The sequence below is a fragment of the Erythrolamprus reginae genome, chromosome 4 (assembly GCF_031021105.1).
Source record: "Erythrolamprus reginae isolate rEryReg1 chromosome 4, rEryReg1.hap1, whole genome shotgun sequence".
NCBI lineage: Eukaryota > Metazoa > Chordata > Lepidosauria > Squamata > Dipsadidae > Erythrolamprus > Erythrolamprus reginae.
In genome coordinates, this window is record NC_091953.1 from 70635713 (window position 1) to 70646867 (window position 11155).

Here is an 11155-nt window from a genome sequence, read left to right on the forward strand (position 1 = left end):
AAATAATAACATATGAAGATCTTTTAGATTCCAAGGGAAGCATAAAAACAAGAGAAAAACTCAAAAATGAAGGTATAGAAATAGATTGGTTAGCATACTATCAAATACAAAGTAGATACAAAAAAGATTTAATAGAATATGGAATATGCAAAAAAACCCAATGAAATAGATAAAATTCTAACAGGTCCAGATAAAAAATGTATTACTAAAATGTATAATTATTTATTAAATTATGAAAATATAGAAGAAATAGTCAAACATAACATGACAAATTTTGGTTACTCAATTCAATTAGATAATTGGGAAAAATTATGGAAAGTAAATTATAAGATGACATTATCTATACCATATAAAGAAAACCTATACAAAATGTTTTACTGATGGCATTACGCCCCAGCACGCTTAGCTAAAATACACCCAAGTATAAGTAATAAATGCTGGAAGTGCAAAACAGCCATATGAACATATTATCACATCTGGTGGTTATGCCGGGAAGCAAGAAAATTTTGGATTAGAACACAGAGCTGGCTGGAAGAAATATTGGAATATAAATTAGAAACAAAACCAGAAATGTATTTATTAGGAATAATCAGAGGTCAACACAGCAAAGAAGACTATTATTTAATAACACACATACTAACATCAGCTAGATTGGTATTCACACAAAATTGGAAACAAGAAAATGCACCAAATGAAGAGATGGTGATCAAGAAAATGTTAGACTGTGCTAAATTAAGTAAATTAACGTATGAATTACAGGATAAACAAAATAAGAACTACTACAGTGGGAGAAACTGTATAACTGTATAGAAAAAAAAATAAGAAAAGGAATTAGTATTAAGGAAATATAATGTAAAAAAACCCAGAATTGTAAAATATTAATTATTATGTATATAGATAAGTATAAATGTTTAATGTTGTTTGTATGTTTGTCGGTATAAAATAAAATAAATAAATAAATTTTAAAAATTGACTCAATTGATTAGACAGAAGACTTCTATGACTGATCACTAGATACAAGAAACCAAACTGAAGTAAGAGATCCCCCTACTACAACAGAACGACTAGAAGGACAGGAATGGTACAAACAAAACGAGATAACTGATAAGGAAAAAAAAGTTGATAGAATAGATGGCCACTCAGAAGGTCCAAAAGAAATTAGAAGTACAAGAGCAATAGACCCAAATATAGATAACAAAAATACTATCCCATCAAAAAAGACAAACTTGGGAATTGAAATCTACTCCGCTAACATAAATTCACCAAATAAAAGAAATAACGTTTTTAATAAATTAGCCAAGAGTAATTTAGACATAATTGCTCTACAAGAGGTCCATGTAAAAAAATAAATTTGAACACTTGCTTAAAAGAGACAAATTGGGAAATCTGTTCTCATCATTAGCACATGAAAAAAAGAGAGGAGTGATCTTCTTTATTAATCCTAATATTCAAGCCAGTCTAAAATATAAAGTTTTGGAAGGTAGGATTCTGATAGTTGAAATTCAGAAAGACCAAGAAATTATAACCTTTAATCAATATATATACCCCAAATGAAGGTCAAGATAAATTTTATTTAAAAATTGCAGACTATAATTAGAGACTATGCCAAAGAGAACATATGCATGGTGGGTGATTTTAATGGTATAATCAATAAAGATCTTGATTATAAAAATGGAAATAATAAAAAACAAAACAAAAGAACTCTCCCAAATTCTTTTTTTGACTTAATCAATGAATTCAAACTTAAAGACAGTTGGAGAGAAAGGAACCCACAAATTAAAAAAATTAACCAATATTCTAACAGTCATCAATTGTGGACAAGATTAGATATGTTCTGGACAACAACGAAACTTAACACACAAATGGAAGCAATCGAGATAGAGCCCAAATTAGCATCTGACCATAATGCATTAAAGGTAATCTGGAAAGGCCAAAAACAATGGTATAGATGGATATTTCAGAAATCAATCCTAAAGCAAGTGGATTTTAAACAAAAACTTGAAAAAGAAATAATTTTTTTCTTTCAAGAAAATGTAAAAGAACATACCAGCCTAGAAAACCTCCTTCAGGCATTTGCAAACGTAGGACAACAACTTAAAGAAATGCAACTAGCCATGAAAGAAATGACAAACGGCATGAATGAACTGAAAGTTCAATCCAAAGATCAGGAGACAAGGATCTCAAGACTTGAGGCTGATAGAAAAAAACAAGAGCAGCGTATAAACAATTTAGAAGATCGGCAGAGGAGATCAAACTTACGATTGAGGGGTTTTAAGCAGGATTTTGGTGAAAATAAGAAATTAACCCAATTGATTTACCAATGGCTCCTGGAAAGCACAATTACAGTGGATTTGGATGAAATTGAAAGAGTCCATTGGGTTTACGGTCCTCGGAATTCAGCCAATCAAAAAGATATCGTGATAAGATTTGCCTTGGAGCGGAGAGCTGCGGAAGTTTTTACACAGCTCAAACAGACTCCAAATCTCCATTACAAAGGCTCTCCTGTCCGTGTCTTGAAAGATCTGTCTGCTCAGACGCTGCTGGCAAGAAATCAGATGAGACCAGTGACGAATATGCTCTATCAAAATAATCTTTGTTTTACATGGAAATTTCCAGCCACGATCCTGATCTTAAAAGATGCCAAGACTTATTTTGCAAGTTCCCTGGAAGACGGAATGCAAATGCTTCGACAGCTGGGAATAAACCCGGGTATAAATCAGCAGGTAATGTCAACAAAGGATGCAACTGGAGCTGAAGGGGGAGATGCAATAGGAGAAGCGATTCCTCTGTTATCTACAGGAGATCCTATCAGCCAAGAGAAGGAGGAAAGAATCATTGCATTAGAAAAGGAACTAGCTTTACTCCGAGAGAAGGGAAAGAAGGAGGAGGGACGCGTCACACGTCAAAAGAAGAAATAAGTACTGTATTGTATAACTGATGTTGTTGTCCCCAGCTGATTAGCTCTTTGGGTATTTTTTTCCCTTCAATACTTAATAAGGGGGAAGGAAGGAATAGAGGGGGGGTTGAGGGTTACTATTTGCTTCTTAAATGGGTAATTTTTTTAGAGCGTACTTGAGGGATAGCAAAGCCATGGGTGCCTCTCGGAGCCAATGGAGATTTCTTCCATTGATTCCCCCTGGGGGAATGTTGAGGGAGGGGCACTTGGGTGGGGGATTAAGATTACAAATAAAGAATCTTCCAATATGCTTCGCTTTACAGAGGAGAGAAACATATCTGAAAGGAATGGGTGAAAAGGTTTTGATGTCATTAAATGTGAACGGATTGTCGTCACAGATTAAACGTTATAGAATTATGAAACTGGCTAGGGATAAAAAAGTAGACTTTCTGTTTTTATCAGAAACACATAAAGGGAGAAAAAGAGAAGATAAATTAACCAACTGTAAGGACTGGGGAGGAATATATGAGTCCAGGGGCAATAATAATAAAAGTAAAGGAGTGGCGATTTTAATAAATAAAAGAGTTCCCTTTGAATTGACTCAGACTAAAAGGGACAAGGAGGGAAGGATGTTATTTGTTAAAGGAAAAATGAATAATAAGGTAATAACATTAGCAGTAATTTATGCCCCAAATGTAAATACAAAGCAATTCATATTAAATACAAAGCGTAAATTGAATAACTTTGCAGAAGGTACAGTTATTTTGGCAAGTGATTTCAATATTGAACTGATAGCAGGGAAACAAGGAAAAAATAATCTGCCTTTAAATAAATTAGGTATGATGGATCTTCATGCCGAAGCGACAAATAGAGCTACGTTTTATTCAGCTAGGCATAATAAGTTTAGCTGCATTGACTATATATTAATGAATAAAACTGGGAATACACATCTTAAAAGAGCTGAAACTGAAAGCATTTGGTTATTAGATCACGCCTCATTATTAGCAGTGATTGTATTTGATTCAAACAATAAACAAAAAATATGGAGATATAATCCTCTTGTGTCAGGAAGAGAAGAAAATAAATTGAAACTCCAAAAAGAATTGACTTAATATTTTAAAATAAATGATACGAGAAATATGAAGCAATCAATAATTTGGGATGCACATAAGGCCTTTATGAGAGGGAATTGTATTAGTACGGAAATTTATATTTTAAAAAAATGTGAGGTAGAAAGGAAAAAGTTAATTAAAGATATTGAGTTAACTCAAGAAAAATTGAAAATTACAAAAAATAGGGAGTGGAATAATTTATTAAAAATTTAAAAAAAGCAACTGAGACTTATGGATCAACAAATATGGAATAATATGAGATTGATTGTAAAGCAGAAAATTATGGGATGGGGGAATAAATCAATGAAACATGGCAAATTATTTTTAAAAAAGAAAAGAAAAATCTTGTATTGTTGCATTAAGGGACAAAAAAGGTGTTATAAAACGTAGTAACGATGAATTGCAAAAAATAATGAAAGAGATTTATGAAGAGTTATATAAAAAAGATCAGATCATTCTGCAAAAGATAGAGATTAAGGAGAAACTAACTGATGAAGACAAACAAATGTTAAACGGAACAATAACAAATGATGAAATTATTAGAGTTGTTAATGGGTTGAAACCTGCTAAAGCTCCAGGCCCAGACGGATTTACGGGGGAATACTATAAGACTTTTGTGACTCAATTATTACCTCATTTGGGGAAACTATTTAATAACATACTTCAAACCTTCAATATTCCACAGTCATGGAAGACATCTGAGATCATCACTATTCCAAAACCAGATTGCGATTTGTTAGACCCGGGATCCTATCGCCCCATCAGTTTACTAAACCAGGATTATAAAATATTTATGAAAATTATAGCAAATAGGATAGAGAGTATCTTACCAAAAATAATTGGTGAAGACCAATATGGATTTGTTAAAGGAAGGAAAATCCATGAACCAATTAGAAATGTTGTTAATGTGTTACACCATGCTACCACTACCAAAAAGAAATTATGTGTCTTGAAGTTAGATGTGTATAAAGCATTTGATAAAGTTAATCATAATTACCTGTTTCAACTTTGTAAGGAACTAAATATAAGAGAAAATTTCTGTCAAATTATAAAAGAAATCTATAAGGATAATATGGCCTACATTAGGGTAAATGGAAATAGAACAGAGAAAGTTAATATCCAAAATGGAACTAAGCAGGGGTGCCCACTTTCCCCCATCTTGTTTGCAATGGCAATTGAGGTTCTAGCAAATAAAATTAGAAATGATAAGGACTGGAAGGGTTACCGAATTGGGAAACTTGAATTGAAATTAAATCTTTTTGCAGACGATGCCATAATATTGTCTGAAACCCCCATTGAAATTATGCAAAAATTAATGGTGGTACTTCAGGAATTTAAAGACCAATCAGGTCTCTCAATTAATATTGAGAAATCAGAAATATTTTGTTTGAATACAGGTCCCAAAGAGCAAATCGAGATACGAAAAATTTCAGGATTGAAATTAGGATGTAAAAAAATGAAATATTTAGGAATTTGGTTATTCAAAACCCCAAACAAGTTTGCTGAGGCAAATTACAATTTAATATGGAAAAAAATGCAAAAGCAAATTAAAAAGTGGAAAGATAAAAGTTTGAGAAAAATGGCCAAAATAAGAGCTCTTAAAATGATGATTATTCCAAAAATGATGTACTTATTCCAAGTTTTACCAGGTACCTTCCCAGGAGTAAAACTAAGGGAATGGGATAATAAAATGAACTATTGGATTGAAGGAAATAAAAAACCTAGAACAAGGAAACGATGGCTGATTGCCAGAGAAAAAGATGGAGGATGGGGGTGCCCAAATTTAGAATTATATAGAGAAGCATTTCAAATAGAAAGATTAATGGAATTACAATCATTGACAGAAAAGAAGTGGGTGAAACTTGAAAGGGAGATTAACAATGTTAAAAATAAAGAGATTTTATTTAAAAAATGGAGTAAAATAGAAATCAATAGATTAGCTGATCCTTTGAAAGCAGTTCTAGATATTTGGTCAAAATGGCAAGGGAAATTAGTAAATAGGAATTCAAAATTATCAACATTGCATGTTTTGAACATAAATAATGACGTTAATTTAGGTAGAGTTATAAAGGAATTAAATGATAAGGGTATAATGAGAATAGAACAATTATATGAGACAGATGGAAGAGTTAATAGAACTCGCCTCGAATGGTGGTTGGGCCAACAAAAATGGTTGCAGATTAATGCAGTATGCAAATATTTGAATAAAACTGAGATTAAAGAAGCATTTTTGAGAGAAGAAAACTGTCTAGAGAAAATACCGAAAGAAAAGATTAATGATTCAAAAGGACAGGCTAGTAAGATTTATAGTATGTTACTACAAGTAGAAGAGGAAATGATTAAAGGCCTAACAAGATACTGGCAAAATGAATTACAGATCAATGAAAACAAGATGGAAGAAGTAGTAGAAAATATATATAAGATAAAGAACACAAGAATTACAGAGATGAGAAGGAAAATTTTACATAAATGGTACTTTACGCCAGTAAAAATAGCACACTTCCAGAGGAAAGGAAAAGGAAATTGCTGGCATGGTTGCCAAATAAAAGGAGTTTTTATGCATATGCTCTGGGAATGTGTTGAAGTTCAAAAATTTTGGAAGGAAGTACAGAATGAAATTAACAATATGCTAAACATTAATTGGATAATCACGAAAGAATCAGCAACACTAGTTAAACATGGGGAATTACGAGAATTTAAAGAAATCAAAACAGCAGCTTTGGAAAGCGCTCAAGCAGTAGTGGTATTAGGGTGGAAGGACAGCAATAAATGGACAATCCAGAATTGGTACTGGTACATGGTGGACCACATCCACTTTGAAATTATGGAAATAAGATTAAATAACTTTGATGAAAATAAATTGGAGAAGCTGATGGCATGATGGAATAAGGTGAAAGATTATATCTTAAGTAGAATATATGACGACAATGTGAAAAATAAACTCCAATCACTCTTTGTATGTAAAGAAATGTAAACCGGAGCCAAGGAAGAAATTGAAATTTACTGTAAATAATTTAACCCCCTAAATGGTGGAAGGGTTATTGGTGTTGGGCACTTTTTCTTTAAGATTTTTTTGTTTGTTTGTTGTGATAAAAATGTAATAAAAAAAATTATTTAAAAAAAACAACAACAGAAGAAGGGGAATTGCATCACGACCTAGAAAAAAAACCCAAATTGCTAAGGACTTTTATAGTAAATTATACGAAAATGAAGGAAATGAAAATGAGGAAATACAAGATCAAAAAATACAAGATATTTTAAATTATGCCAATCTTCCTAAGATTCCTAATGAAACTAAAGAGTTGTTAAATAAGGAAATTTCAATTACAGAATTAAAAGAGACAATTAAAAAGCAAAATATAAATAAAACCCCAGGACCAGACAGTCTCCCAATTGAATTTTATAAAATCTTACCAGACAAAGCAATGGAGATCCTTCTAGAAGTATACAATGAAGCTTTAGAGAAAGGTAAACTACCACTGTACTGGACACATGCAAATTTGGCCTTAATAGCCAAAAAAAGATACTGATCACTGTTCCCTGTAAGCTGCATGCGCGCACATGCTCGTGCCCCAAAATACCCCCTACGTACTCTTTTCCAAGGGCGCGCAAGGAGCCAGGTGTTGGAGTTGGAGGCGGGGAGCGACAAAAGTGCAGAGGCGCCGCGCATGCTCCCCATCCCCCTGCCAGCCACGGAGCTGCGGCCGCCCCTGCCTCCCCACGGTGCCTCTGGTCCCTTCACGCCCCTGGCCTCTCGCCGCTGCCCCCAATCCACCCCCTCTCTGGCTTTCTCTGCCTCCCGCCTTGGTGCGCGACTTCTCCCCCGGCGGTGGCGGCTGCGGCTTCTCCTCATCCACGCGCTGAGGGTTTTCTCCGTGCGCTGTCTGTTGCTCTCTCTCTCTCTGTGTCAGCGAGGGGGCTGTGAGAGCGCTTTCTCCGAGCGCTTTGGGACTTCCCACCCTGCCCCTCTCTCAGCCGCTTTGCTGGGAGCACTTTCGTCCCAAGCTTTCAGCAAGGAGGCTGCAGTAGAGGCAGGGCAGGCATTCCCGAAGCACTCAGAGAAAGTGCTCTCGTAGCCCCCTCGCTGACAGAGAGAGAGAGAGAGAGCAACAGACAGAGCAAGATGGAAAGAGAGAGGGAGAGAGAAAGTAAGTGAGAGAGAGAGAGAAAGAGAAAGAGAGAGAGAGAGAGAAAGGGGGAGAGAATAGCAAGAGAGAACAAGAGAGAGAAAGAAAGCAAGAGAGATAGAAACAGTGAGAGAGAGAGAAAGCAATATATATAGAGAGAAAGAAAACAAGAGAGAAAGTGAGAGAGATAGAAAGAGAGAGAGAGCAACAGACAGAGCGAGATAGAAAGAGAGGAAGAGAGAAAGTGAGAAAAAGAGAGAGAGAGCAAGAGAGGGAGAGAGAAAGAGAGAGAAATGACTCATGATTTAAAGCATATGGTAAAAAGCACCCAAATAATAACAGAGGGGGGAAAAAACCAGCCTCGTGTGTGTGTGTATGTGTGTGCATGTGTGGGTGTGTGGGTGGGTGTGAACTCTTGAACTATTTCCAATAGCCCTCACCTGTTATTGGAAATGGTTCAAGAGTTCACATACACAAGCACACACAAGGGGGGAGGAGACAGGGATGAAAAAAGAGGAGAAGATAGTAATAATAGTAATAGATTTTGGTTTTGTTTTATTATTAATTTCTTTTAATAAAAAAGAAGGGATTTTGTTTGTTTGTTTGTTTGTTTGTTTGTTTGTTTGTTTGTTTATACTCCTATGCCACCCATTCTCAAAGGGACTGCCACTTAGACACTATACTTTCCCACCCACACCAAAAAAAAATTAGAGGGAACATTGATACTGACCCTACCGAAATTGCAAATTATAGGCCTATTTCTTTACTAAATGTTGACTACAAAATTTTTAGTTCTATAAATCTTTAGTTCAAAATTTTTAGTTCTATTTAAACTATTTTATTCATCCAGATCTAAACGCTTTCCTTCCAGGTAGGCAATTAAGAAATAACATTAGGATGATAATAGATATTATTGAATATTACAAAGGCCATAGTGAAAAGCAAGTTTCTCTAATCTTTTTAGATGACCAGAAGGCCTCTGACAACATCTCTTGGAATTTTATGCACAATTGGAATACATGGAATTTAGTTAAAAATTTATAAACGCAATCAAAGCTATATATACTCAACAATCTGCTTATATTATTATAAATGGAGTCGCAACAACTAGAGTTAACATCCGGAAAGGTACAAGGCAAGGCTGTCCCCTCTCTCCTCTGCTTTTTATTTTAAGGTTAGAAGTTCTTAATAGAATTATTAGTAAAAATGATGAGCTAAAAGGACTAAATTGTAAAAAAGAGTCATACAAATTACAAGCATTTGCTGATGATCTAGTATTCATTGTAGAAGATCCGTTTGATTCCAGACCAAAACTGCTTAAAATTTTAGATGAATATGGCAATGTGGCAGGACTTAAAATTAACAAACTTAAAACTCAAATAATAGTTAAGAATATGAAAGACTCTCAAAAAACTAATCTATCTGCAAAACTAGGTATACAAATAACCAAAAAAGTTAAATACCTTGGTATCAACTTGACAGCAAAGGCCTCAAGGTTAAAAGAGCATAACTATGATAAATTATGTGAGAAAATTTAAAAAGATATAGAGAAATGGGGGAAACTTCAGCTGTCAGTCTTAGGAAGAATTGAAGCGATTAAAATTAGTGTCTTACCAAAAATTCTATTCCTTTTTCAAACAATCCCGATCCATCTAAATCAGGACTTCTTCACAAAATTAAACAAAATAACAAGTAAGTTCATCTGGCAAAACAAACATCCAAGAATTCGAATATATGCAGGATAGGAAGGAAGAAGGCAGTCTTGCCTTGCCAATTTGAAAAAAATATTATAATGCTGCATCTCTAGTGTGGCTACAGGAATGGATACTAGACTGTTAAACTTAGAGGGACACGATCCCCATACAGGTTGGCATTTTTATCTATGGGAGGATAGATCGGAAACCCACAAATACTTTACTAACCATTTTATCAGAAGAGCTTTATTAAATACCTAACAAAAAATCAGGAAACAAACTTATAAAGGAATCCCAACATGGTATGTACCCTTAGAAGCCTATGTGCACCCCAATCTACATAAAAAGAATAGCATAATAAGATATAAGGATATAATGAACTCTAACGGAGAAATTAAATCAAGACTTCAATTGGAATCTACAGGCCAAAAGACAGAATGGTGGGAATATTTACAAATTCAATCAAAATTCTCTAAACATAAAAATACGCTAGGCATTGAAAAAGATAATTTGCTAGATAAAATATTTACTGGACCACAGGAAAAATTAAATACATTTTTTTATTGCCGCCTAATAACTAAGGGATTAGATACAACAAAAATAAAAACTAACATAAAAATTGGAACTATGATCTGAAACAAGAAATTAAATCTGTAGAATGGCAACTTATGTGGAGCAGGAATTTTAAAATGACGCTAGCTATTCCATATAAAAAAAATATAGTCAAAATGTTCTATAAGTGCCATTTGTTTTTCGGGGTGTTGTTCATAATATTCTAAGGTATTTATAATTGTCCTCAAGTTATTTTTGATTTGTCTACCTGGTAAAAATCCATTCTGATCTTCATGTATTATTTCATTTATAATATTTTTAAACCTAGGTGCGTATATTGATATAAAAATTTTATAGTCAACATTTAGTAATGAGAGTGGTCTATAATTTTCAATTTTTCCTTTTCTGTTCCCACTTTATATATTAATGTTATTAAAGTTTCTGTCCATGTTCTGGGTAATTTACCATCCGCTATTATCTTATTAAACATCTCTAACATATTAGAAAAGAGTATTTCACTATCTAGTTTATAAAATTCCGCAAGTATTGGATCGGGGTCGGTGGCTTTATTATTTTTCTGATTTTTAATAGATTGTTGTAATTCTAACATTGTAAAGGGTTTATTAAGTTTTTGTTGTTGGTCTTCAGTTAATATAGGTAAATCTATAGAACTTAAATAGTCTGAGATCGCCTCTTCTTTTATTCTTTTTCATACAATTTCCTATAAAATTCTAATACTATTTCCTTCTTTTGGTCTATTCTGTGTCTTGTTAC